At 44.4% G+C, this 12348-nt stretch overlaps 1 protein-coding gene across 8 annotated transcripts in view; it reads left to right on the top strand.

Annotated features, from left to right (window-relative positions):
* Positions 1-10335: 10335 nt before the first annotated feature.
* The window catches only part of Slc26a2 (solute carrier family 26 member 2), a 28071-nt gene continuing 26058 nt past the window's right edge, over positions 10336-12348 (top strand). For 4 of the 8 annotated variants that reach the window (XM_029565839.1, XM_029565835.1, XM_017799324.2 and 1 more), the window contains exon 1: positions 10336-10652. The gene's annotated coding sequence lies outside the window, so the exon portion shown is untranslated. Of the gene's footprint in view, positions 10653-11304; positions 11462-11492; positions 11622-12348 lie in introns of all 8 variants that reach the window. The other 4 variants (XM_029565833.1, XM_029565834.1, XM_029565836.1 and 1 more) reach the window with 2 other exon arrangements.

The following is a 12348-nucleotide window of genomic DNA, read 5'->3' on the forward strand; positions in this document are numbered from 1 at the left end:
AAAAAAGTAGGTGCTATGAGGAAGAGGAACTCAAGGTCATTGCCCCATGTCACTGACTGTTCTGAGATAAGGAAGTCCCATCCCTGGCCAAGGCTTCAATTTCCTCATCACCAAACAAAGGAGTTGATCTATATCTAATGCTCCCAGTTCCAAGGTGCCAAGTGAGTTCAGACTGAGGGTGGACTGGCCTGGAATGGTTGATCATTCCATTCCCGGCCAATCAGCCTTGCTAAAGGGTTCTCCTGGAATACTAGCTGGTACAGTTTATTTAGGATGACCCCTACTCCACAAGGCAAATTTCCCAGATGAGAAAACTGAAAAGTTTTGTGACTCAACCAGTGATTAAAACAATTTCTGAAGTGGGACATAATACATGTAACAGGAAATTTACCATTTAAAATCACCTTCTGGTATTTTTGTCAGTGTATTTGCTATGTTGTGCAGTCATCACCACCAACTCCAAAATTACATTAACCACGAAAGGAACTTCCTATGCGTCCCTAATTAGTTCCATCTCCTCTCTGCTCATCCTTATGTAACCACCAACCTACTTTCCTCTCTCTCATGTATTCTGCATATTTCATAGAAATTGAATTATGCAGTTTGTGACCTTTTTTGCATGGCTTCCTTCTTTCCTCCCTCGCTCCCTCCCTCTTTCTTTCTCTTTTCTTTTATGGTTTTTTGAGGCAGGATGTAACCCAGGCTGGCCTTAACCTCCTTGATTTCCTATGTAGTTAAGAATGACCTTAACTCCTGATCCTCCTGCTTCTATGACTCAACCGCTGCTGAGATTATAGGTGACCACGCCTTCATGACTTCTCTCAATTAACATAATGTATTCAAGGTGTATACATGCTATAGTATATATCAGTACTTTGTTCCTTTTTATGGCTGAAGAATATTATGTTGCATGGATATATCACAATATGCTTACTCATTCATCAAGGAGATTGAACATTTAGGTTGTTTCCACTTTGGGGGGATTAGTTTTTGGGGTTTTTTTTTTTTTTTCTTGTTGCTGTGGCCAAATATCCGACAGAAAAACTTAATGGGAGAAGGCCTTATTTTGGACAGTGGGGGATGTGGTCTGTCACAGCGGGTTAAGTACAGCAGCAGGAGTGAGGCAACTGAGCCACACTGTGTGTCCCTAGTGAGGAAGCAGAGAGAGTTGCTTAGTTCCATTTTTCCTTCTTGCGCAGTCCAGGACCCCAGTTCATGGAATGGCTCTACCTCCCTTCAGTGTGAGTCCTGTTCAGTTAAACGTTTCTGCAAGAACCCTTAAAGACAAACCAAGAAGTGTGTTTCCCAGTGAATGTAAATCCTGTCAAGTTACCAGTAAAGATTAATCACCACAGATGTTTTCAACAGTTGTGTCTAGTATTTTTATAAACACATTTTCAATTATCTTGGATAGATCCTTCAGGAATGGTATTCCGAATTCCCAGTTGACTTTAAGACTTTACTCAAGTTTGGGGGTAAAGAAGGTGGAATGAAAAAAAAGAACAGGAACAAGGGAGGAACCACTTGGATCCAGGAGAGGTGTTTGGGGAAGAACCATTTTGGAAAGATGAGGACTCTGAAATTCAAGATATGATTGATGTGAAAGCGCTGGTCAGCATATGAGTAGTCAGCACAGACTGCAGTGCTGGATAGAAAGGTTTCCACAGGCAATGGTGATGAAACTGGGGGTGTGCAAGCCGGAGGAAGCTCTGAAAACTGTTGGAGGATACCAGTTTGCTCAGGAAAGTTCCAGAAAATAAGACAATCTAGCAAGACAGAGATAGAAGTTATTATACAAAGCAGAAGCTGGGTGTGGTGTGCATGCTGAAAATTCCAGCACTCAGAGGGCTGAAGAAGGATTACCATTTGAGTCTAGCCTAGGCTACATAGTGAGACTCTGTCTCAAAAACAAAAAGAAAAGAAATAGGGGCTGGAGAGATGGCTCAGTGGTTAGAGTACTGACTGCTCTTGCAGAAGACCCAGGTTCGATTCCCAGCACCCACATGGTGGCTAGGAACCGTCCTTAACTCCAGTTCCAGGGGAATCCGAAGTCCTCTTCTGACCTCCGCGGCATTGCACGATATGGGTGCACTCACATACATGCAGGCAGTACACTCATACACATAAAATAATAAAAATAGTAAATAAAGTATTTTAAAAAAAGAAATAAAGAAGACAGAAGGTTGCTGAGCATGATGTTGCCTACCTGTTATCCCAGCACTTGGGAGGCTGAGACAGGGGAATAGGGAGTTAGAGGCCAGCCTGTGCTACTTGTTGAGACTCTGAGCTGTCACATGCATTTGTAAAATTATTTAAAATTTCCTGAACCCCATTTTACGTATCTGCGAAACTAAAATCACTCTGCATGGCTAAGTTGGAGAAAATGAGATAATACAGTATATATCACAGACCCAGATGCCTGGTGCATATCAAGTTGAAGTAGGAAGTATCCAATTATCACTAGTTTTTTGACTGTAAGAGATTAACTGGATCAGCCTATAGGTAGTAAGCTCCATGCCACTGAAGTTATGTGAGTATGGCAAGGGTCAGCACTGACATAGGAAGCTGATCTGGCGCTAGGATGTCATGTTGCAATATTCCTAGAGGAATCAGGAACTGGCCCAGGATCAAGCAAGCACAACCTATGTGCTGCGCTGAGTGATGGGAAGAGGGCATGAGGACCATGGTGCAAACCTGGTAATCTTAGTATCCTGAGCCTCTGTAGGAAACCCAGCAGCTGCTCTCCCCTTCAGGACATATCTTTGGCTTTTAGTGCTGCTTGGACCTGTGTCCTGATAGAAGATCTTTCTCCCCTGATCTTACCAAACCTTACTTTCTCTGGGAAGTCCAGGTTCCCTGACTAGGCAGCTGTCTTTAGAACTACTAAATAGCCTTGCAGGTCTCCGCCTCATTTTATACAGGCCCTGGCTCACTCTCATATTTCATTTATTCTTACCCTTGACCTAGAGTTGATGTCAATTTCTAATTGTCCTGCCACCTGTTGACTAACTTTATTCAGTTAGATGGGTTTCCTGCTGAGTGTAGGAAGTTCTCTTTGTTTTACTTTGAGGGTCTAACCTGGATCCATGGATGAGCTTTGTCAACGATTGTCCTTATTTTTATTTACATGCACATTTTCTCTAAGGCTCAAATTCTCTAAGGCATCTATAACTTAAAAAAAAAAAAAGTTAGGAACTTTGAGTATATTGTAGTCTGTTTTCTATGACTAACAAAATACTTGAAACTGAGACTTACTAAGAAAAAAGGTTTATTTAAGTGACAGTTTTAGAAATGCAGGATTGTGAAGGCTTGCACAGTTCAATCATGAGGGGAGACATAGAGATCACACAGAAAGGGAGGAAATAGATGGATTCAGGGACCTGACTGCTCATTGTAGATGATCCACTGAAACACACACCAAACACACACCAAACCAGAGAGCTGAGTGTGAATCCCATTCCTAGGATGAACAAATTTTGATTTGGGGGAAATTCTTTAATCCACGGTCTTAAGTTCTTTATTTACAAATTATGGGAAACACTGATATGTTGTAAGAATTAAGTATTGAACCTGATTGAGAACTGGGTCTCAGCAGATGTAGCCATTAAAAATAAACTGAGACAATGATGCCTACGTAAAGCAAAAGTAATTCAGATATGCTCGTTTTCCTATTCTTTTCTTCTTTTGAGACAGGGTCTCATAGCTGAGAAAATAATCTTTTTCTCCCCTCCCCGCCGCCCCCAGAAAAGGGTCTCATGTACCCCAGGCTGGCTTCAAACTCGTTATGTAGCTGAGGATGATCTTTAACTTCTGATCCTCCTACCTCCAGTGCTGGGGTGACAGACATGAGCCACCACACCTGTCCTATGCAGTGCTGGGGATTGAATCCGGGGCTTCTGTGTGCTAGGTAAGCACTTCACCAACTGAGCTACATCCCCAGTCCCCGTCTTTTCCAATCATACAATTTTTAAAGCGAAACCATGGTTATGTAATACCCCTTTTTGTGTTTGACTATGTGTGTACCTTCCTGCACCATTAGATATTCTTTTGCCAGTTGATGTTTGTTTAATGGCCTCATCGACTTTTATTGAGTTGCTGTGTCATAATTTATTCAATGGTTATTTAAGGTACTTCATTTTCATGTTTTGTTTCATATGTGTCTTAGTTTCTTTTGCTGTTGCTGTGTTAAAATATCCTGACCAAAGAAATTTAAAAGAGGAAGGGTTTACTTGGCTCACAACTCCAGGTTACAGACCATCAATACAGAGAAGTCACGGAGGTAGAAACGTGAAGCAGTGGATCACAGTCAGAGCCAAAAGTGGTGAGTAAATGTGTGTGTGGTGTGTGTGCTCAGCTAGGGTCATCCCTTTGTTTGTTTGTTTGTTTGTTTGTTTGGTCTTTTTGAGACATGGTCTCCTGTAGCCCCAGCTGGCCTAGAACTCACTATGTAGATGAGGCTGGCCTCGAACTCACAGAGATCTGCCTGTCTCTGCCTCCCAAGTGTTGGGACTACAGGTATGTGCCACCATGCCAGGCTGGTTTCTCCTCTTAACCAGTCCAGAATCCCCTGCCTAGGAAATGATGCACCCCACAGTGGGTGTGTCTTCCCAACTCAGTGTAATCAAGGAAATCTCCCACAAACATGGTCAGGGGCTTGCCTTTTGGATGATTCTAGACTTTGTGATGTTGACAATTAAAATTAGCTAGCACAGTAGGTTTATTTTGCATAGGGTCCAGGCTGGCCTCAAACTCACTGTCCTCCTGCCTCCACCATCCAAGTGCTGGGATTATAGGAGGGTGCCACCATACCCTACTTTTTGTTGTTTTTTTAAATGAACATTTGTATAGTTAAAAGTTTGTATATTTGCTTGATCACCTTCTCATCTTTGTAACCAAACACTTGACCAGAAAGATAGAACAAGTTCATTTCTAACTCTTTACGATGTTATCTTGGTTATCCAGAAATAAGAGTCTTCAAATAAATAAATAATGGGAAAGTCAATATTTTAATGCAAAGACCATTTTTCATTTGATTGACTATCTCCCACAGTTCTTAGCCTATTTTCTTAAAAGCAATCTGGGATACTGTGATTAGCCTGAAATGTCAAATAACAGACCACTCTCTGTCCCTAAATATTTATAATAACTGATGTACGCTCCTTCACACTAGGTGTAAGAGTCACATTTCTTCTCTTTCTCCAAATCAAATTTCATACGTTCCAAATGCCTACACCCACAGTGCTGGCAGGATATTCAATCCCATGTGCTGTGACTGGTGGTCCATCTTATGGTCATGTGAAGGCCTGCCTGTCCAACTTGGCCTGCTCTGTAAGTGCCCAATGGTCTTTAGTCCACTGTGCAACCACATGCATGCTCCTCCTCCAAGACAGTGTCACCCCTGAAATGCCTCGAGTCTTGCTCTTAGCTGGGTCTCAGGAGTCCTGGCTGTGCATGGCCTTCTATCGGAGGCTCCCTTTCTCTGGGGCACCAATAGCCGCCCACGTAGAACGCCCTGCTACCTCTCCAGCAAAGGAAAAGGCTCAGGGCTTTCTCACTCAAGGATCCTGCAGAGCCCAGTTCTTTTCTCAGTCTCAGGGTAGGTTTTAAAAATTGTTCTTTGTCCCTAGCTAGTTAGCGCCCCGTTTTCTTCCACTCGGGAGCAATTTCCCTCCAAGACTAATCATGGGAATTGTTCCTTTCTGCCCTGCTATAGAAGAGCCCTGAGAGGTAAGTGGCCAGTCACACCCCTGTAGGGATTAGAGGTGAGGAGCTGGAGGAAAAATACCTATAGTTAAATAAAACATTATTCATGGGCTGGAGAGATGACTCAGTGATTACGAGCAGTTGCTGCTCTTGCAGAGGAGCCAGGTTTGGTTCCCAGCACCCACATGGGAACTAACAATGGTCTGGAACTCCAGTACTAGGGCGATCTGAAGCCTTCTTCTAGCCTCTGTGGGCACTGTACCCTTGTAGTGCACGTACATACACATAGACAAAACACTCATACATATTAAATAAATAAATAAATCTTTTTAAAGACAGAATAGGGCTGTAGTTGTAGTTCAGTGATAGATTGCCTAGCATGTGTGAGACCCGGGGCTAGATCCCAGCACCAGAAAGAGAAGAAGAAGAAAAAAAAAACAGAAGTAAAAAAAAGAAAAAAACTAATGCTCTAACCCACTGTGAACAACAATTAAGATATTTTGAGGTAGAACTCAAACATTGTTGTCTTTAAAGAGTTTCCCCACCAGATTCTAATGTGTAGTCTCAGTTAAGAACTGATGATAGGAACAAATGTGGAAGGCAATAGAGGAGGCAGCTGCTGGGTTTGCCTCTGGAAAAGCGTATGTGTGCAGAACGGATTAGGGATGAGGGAGTGAGAGATTTACTTTTCACTGTAAACTCTTTGACCTTGTTTTGGGGGGTGATGACCCCAGGACTTTATACATACTAAGCACATACTATACCACTGAACCACATCTTCAGCCTTTTGATCCTTCAAATTTATTAACTTGACTTTGCGTTACCTAGTTTCAAAACAATGAAATTGAAATTTTTTATGGTAAAACATCTATAGCAGCGGCAATGAATACTGAACAGCAAATTGGGAACAGGCCATTAAATAGTGGGGATCAGTACAACAGTGGGGCCTTACAGCAAGTAGCCTGTCCCACTGGGGAAGAGTGGGTGAGCAGGAAGGGCTGAGGAGGGAAAATCCAATGTGGTCCTTAACCTGAAACAATTCTTTGCTGGCCCACAATGCCCCCAGCTATACATCATGAGGTACTCTTTGATAAAGCTGTTCAGGACAGAATAGTGGCTATTACATGTGACCCTCAGGCTGCTGCCCCCACCTCCCAGGAACTGGAGACCATCAGGAAAGAAAGTGCTCAGGTTTAGACAGGAGGGTAAACAGTACTGACTGGCCAGGCTGTTGACCGATGTTAAAGCAGACTGTTAGCCAGCTCTCCATCAGCAGGAAGCTGGCTGTCTTTCCCCTCCCTTAGACTTGCAGAGCCACAGGAGCACTAGTAAAGGTAAAACATGAACATAAACCAAAGTCCCGCTCTGTGGGACCCTTGGGATGCTGTAAGGAGCCACAACAGTATACAGCAGCTGGGGATGCTGAACTGTGAGGAAAACCCACAGACGGCTGTGACCTAAGGCTTCTTTTCTAGCCCTGAACATAGCTGAGTGTCTTAGGATAGGGCATCTGACAGCTTCCATTTAGAAATCCATCTCTATCCCCCACTACCTGTCAGTGACATGACTTTGATGAAAAATATCATGACACTCAATTTCTTAATCTGTGATGAAGGTTAATATGGATGGATGCAAAGAACAAAATGATAACCATTATTAAATTTGATCAGTCTTTGCTGGTGTCTGTTCTATGTGGGACGGGAGGCAGATTTTTGTTTGGCCATAATAGTGAATGTAGTGATAAAGGAAATGGGCTTATCTGTTTTTCATGGGCTGTTGGCCCATTTCAGTGGGATTTCATCTATTATAAGAAACAGATGATGCAGAGACCCGAAACTTCAGTGCCTTGACAATGGGAGGAAGATCATCCCACACCTATCACCCACTCCAAGACTCAGGGACTTCTGTGGAAGAGGTTGGACTGTAGGAGCCGGAGGAAGGGGTGGAGTGTTAACTGGAACTGTCCTTTGATCACTATGCCAGTAAACTACAGCCACACCTGTTTCCCACACTTGTCAAGGAGTCCATGGGGGAGTCAGCTACCCCTCCCACCCAGTCAGTCGGCTTTAGCTAAATGTGGGTGAGGGGCTAAGCATATATAAGCTGAGAATGCCACGAGACACCTCTCTCACCATTTTGTGCAGCTGTGAGGAAGTCAAAGGATCTATATTTGAGTGTGGACTTTTCCAGAGCAGCCGTAAATGGGGGGTAGGATGCCCAGTCGTCTGTAAATAAACCCCCACCCTATGCTCTGTCAGCAAGCCCAATAAACTCATCAGGATTTTTCAAACCAAAGGAAAAAAAAAAGAACAGAGCTGTTGGAAACCTTCATTATTCCACCAAAGTTGACCCCATGTTGGCAAATCTTTTGGTCTTTGATTTCTTCTTCCTATTTTTCCCCCCTTAAACTTCATTGTATATATTTTTTATGTAACCTGCTTCAAGCTATTTTTAGAAAAATGTGTTAAAAATTGCCTCTCTTTGGAATAAAAGGAAAAAAAAAAGTGGGCTCTGCCCTCAGCTGTGACCCAGTACACTCATTCTGTTATCTGAGAAGCTGCAGGCAACTCACCTATTTCTGAGTTGCATTTACCGCTTTTAAAAAAAGAATCATAGCCAGGTGTGGTGGTTTACACCTGTAATCCCAGCACTTGGGAGGCTGAAGCCAAAGCCTGAGCTGCAGAGTGAGACCTTGTCTAGGAAAAAGACCCAGCAGTGGGTGAGATGGCTCAGTGGGTAAGGCATTCGCAGCCAAGCTGGACAACCTGAGTTTGATCCCAGGATTCACATGGTAGAAGGCAAGAACAAACACTTGAAAGTTGTCCTCTGACCTCCACCCCCCCACACACACAAATAAATTAAGAAAAAATGTTAAAACACTAAATATTGTATTTATTTTTATTTTTATGTGTATGAGTGTATTGCCTGCCTGTGTGTAACTGCACCCCCGTGGTGCAGTACCTGCAGAGGACAGAACAGTGTTGGATCCCCTGGTACTGGAGTTACAGACAGTTGTTAGCTGCCATGTGGGTACTGGGATTGGAACCCAGGTCTTCTGTAAGAACAACCAGTGCTCTTAATCACTGAGCGATCTCTTCAGTCCATTAAATATTTTAAAAGAAGAGAATCATATTTTCTCTTAAGCTGTGAGAATTGAATAAAATAATAAATGTGAAGGGCCTTGGCAGCAGAAATGAGCAGTGGGAGTGGGAGGGAGATTGGGGGGGCTTAAAATAGAGGAAAGACGTTTTTGTTTGGGATTAAAGGTGTGTGCCACCATGCTCACAGAGTGCAAGCTATTACACGCGTGAAATTGTCAAAGAAAAAACTCAATAAAAGTTTAAAAAAAAAAAAAGAAGAGACAGCCGGGCGTTGTGGCATAAGCCTGTAGTCCCAGTTCTTGGGAAGCAGAGGCAGGCAGATCTCTGTGAGTTCCAGACCAGCTGGGGCTGCAGAGGGACCCTGTCTCAAAAAGACAAAAAAAAAAAAAAAAAAAAAAAAAAAAAAGGAAGCGGTGGCATTTTTCCTTGGGGGGAATTCTGGGGGGAAAAAAAAATTTTTTTTATAAAATTCTCATAATCTCACCTTTCCCACGGTTTGGGGTCCCCTTTCAAAAGCGCCTGTCAAAAAAAAAAAAAAAAAAAAAAAAAAAAAAAAAAAAAAAAAAGGCAGTCGTTGGCATTCTGCTAGTTGGGGAATCTGTAGGGAGTTACAAAGTTCTTTGTACATACTACTGTCATACTCGACCTTTCCAGGACTTAGGGTGCCCTTTGAAAGTCGAGAGCACAAGCGTCCATTGAACATGGGTTGTCCTAAGTGGCAGCAACAGGATACAAAAAACACGTGTTCTGAGTCCTGACACAGTTTGGCTTTGGGAATTACGAATTTGATGGAGGACGGAAACTTGGGGATCAATAGCCTCTCGGAAGGGAACCTCTTAAATGACTGTGCAGAGGTGCTCTACAAAAGGAAGGAAAGGAAATTAATCACATGGCCTCTCCTTGTATCTCCTGGGCTCCTGTAAGCCACACACAACGCAGAATGAACACATTAGACATTTGGGACAGATGATTAAATCAAGATAGGGTTGTCAGGGGTGGCCTTGCTGGGGCTAGTACAGGGTTAGACATGGTTCAGCTACCAGCGATAAGCAACCACCCAGCAGCAACCGGGATGCAGGACCCCGCCGGAGAGAGGAGAAAACGAGCTCGGAGGACGCGGGAGCGGACAGAGAGCGGCGAGGCTTTGGAGAGTGTCTCTCTTAAAGGTCATGGCTTTTAAACAAGGGTTGAGGTTGAACTTCATATTTATTTTTATATTTACACTTTTAAAGGAGCTTTCTGGTTATTGGGCTCTTTAGTGGAGAATGAGTCCTGGGGCAAGAGCCCTTTGCACGCCAGGTTTCAAACCCCCCCCAAAAGCGCGGCGGTTCCAGCCAATTCCCGGCCACAAGACCGACACTAGCCCCCCGGGCCAGGAGAAACCGCTGAACGGATCCCGCGGCGTGGCGCGGACTGTCCAGGACAGCCAATCATGAGAGTCTGAGGGCGGTGCCGTCTCGAGCTCGGGCCAGGTTATTGGCTGGCTGCCACGCCGCTCACCGCCGAGTCACGTGACCACAGGCCTCGGCGGTAGTTCCAGGGCGCGCCTTCCGCACCGTTCTGGCGTGGCAAGACCCGCCTCTTTGGGGCCGCCAGGGGCGGGACGCGCACTTGTAGGTTAAAGGGGGGGGCAGCGTGGGACCAGACCGCCGATGCTGGAGTCGCGGCGTCCCTTCCGCCCGGCCTGGGGAAAGCCTGACCTGCGGATTCTCCCGGTAGCTCAGTGGGAACCAGGACCAACGCGACGGCGCCCGCCTCCCTGCCTCGGTCGGCGGGGACTAGGACCGATCCGGGCCTGCAGGTCCTCCCCGCGCTGCTCGCACCTCGTAGGGTGCTAGAACCGACCGGGTAAGTCGGGGCTCGACGGAGGAGATGCATCTTTGAATAGATGGATCACTTGTTATCTCACCCTTATAATCAAACACATGGGTAGGTACAAACTTAGTACAGGTACTTCCTTCTCACCCACTGAAGTTGGAATTTTTTCCGTGGTTAGGTAGAGACCCTGAGAAGACACAGGTTTAGGATTACGGAGCAAATCATTTGCAGAGATAGCGCTTGAACCTAACCTCTGCCCAGTTAAGAGTATTAGGCTGTGCGGCCTTTCCCTTAACAGATTGCGTTCATTCAGAGCCTGAGCTCCTTTCTGGCACTGTTGTAGTATTATTACCTTTTATTTCCTTGCCCGTGGCTGCTTTTGACGGCGGAGGTACTGGAGATTGAACGTGAGGCCTCCAAGTGTGCTACTCCTAACCCCAATCCCATGGTTATTATAGGACATCCAGAACCAGTGTGGTATACCGTGTTGGATATAGCTGAAATTCTAGTTTTTGAAAATTGGATCAGTAAGAAATGGTGGGTCGTTTTAGAATCTAAAGGTTTGCAAGAGACAGCGACTAATAGTTATTATTTATTGAGTAAATACTTTTGTCACACAAGTACAGTACTGGCCAGAGTACTTTACATGTTTTAGCTTATTGGTAACCTTTCCTTTTGACAGATCAGAAATGGATTCTGAGTAGTTTTTGCCCAGTACTGTAAAGCTTTTGAACAGTGTACCTGGGATCTGAATAGAGATCTGATCCATGGATTTCCAAAACACACCCACAGATTCTCCAAGTGTGGTAGGAAGCTCATTATCTCATCATCACCCCAGGGTAAGAGGCTCCTGTTTCCTTTGACTTACAGGGGCCTAACTATCTGCATTTTATCTTTGAACTGAAAGCATTGTATAGTGCTGTAAGGTGCTGCCTCCTAGAGAGCAATCTGAGGATGAACATACTCAGGGCTTTGGAGAGCTCCAAATTATATTCTAGGGTAAGTTTCAAAAGGCCAGCCTGGTTTACTTGTCTGAAAAAGACCAAAAAAAGAAAGAAAGATATATACTTTGAGCAAAATACAAGCAGATGCTTACCGTGCTATAGTATATTGGTGCAGGATGGTTATAGTGTCTTGGGGCAAGGGGTGGTGATTGGTGAGTTACATGATAATAAAAATTAATTCCCTTTCCTTCTTGGAAAGCTCATCATCCACTCAACAAATAATTGTAATAGAGTGTTAGGCAAGGTATTTGGAACTTGGCTTGAACAACATAAGGCACTGCCTTCATGGGAAAGACAGACCACTAAAAGTGAATTGGAGCTAGACGCATGCAGATCTCTGAGTCCAAGGCCAGCCTACTCCACATAGAGAGTTCCAGGCCAGCTAGGGCTATATAATGAGACTCTGTCTAAAAAAAAAATGTAGTCTCATAACTATCTGTAATTCCAACTCCAGGGGGTCCAATGCCTTTTCTGACCTCCACAGGCAGCATTATGCATATAATGTACCATAAAAGTAGGTCTGGGGAGATAGCTTAGAGGGTAAGTGTGCTTCTCTGCAAGCAAGAGGACCCAAGTTCGAATCCCTAGCATCCATGTAATAGTGGGCCATGCCAACTACAGGTGCCTGTAACCCCAGCATTGAGGGGTGGAGACAGAGGGATCTCAGGAATTCACTAGCAGGCCAGCCTAGCCAAAAACAGTAAGCTTCAGGTTCAGTGAGA

This window comes from Nannospalax galili, unplaced genomic scaffold (genome assembly GCF_000622305.1).
Source record: "Nannospalax galili isolate Female #2095 unplaced genomic scaffold, S.galili_v1.0 scaffold19, whole genome shotgun sequence".
In the NCBI taxonomy this organism is placed as follows: Eukaryota; Metazoa; Chordata; class Mammalia; order Rodentia; family Spalacidae; genus Nannospalax; species Nannospalax galili.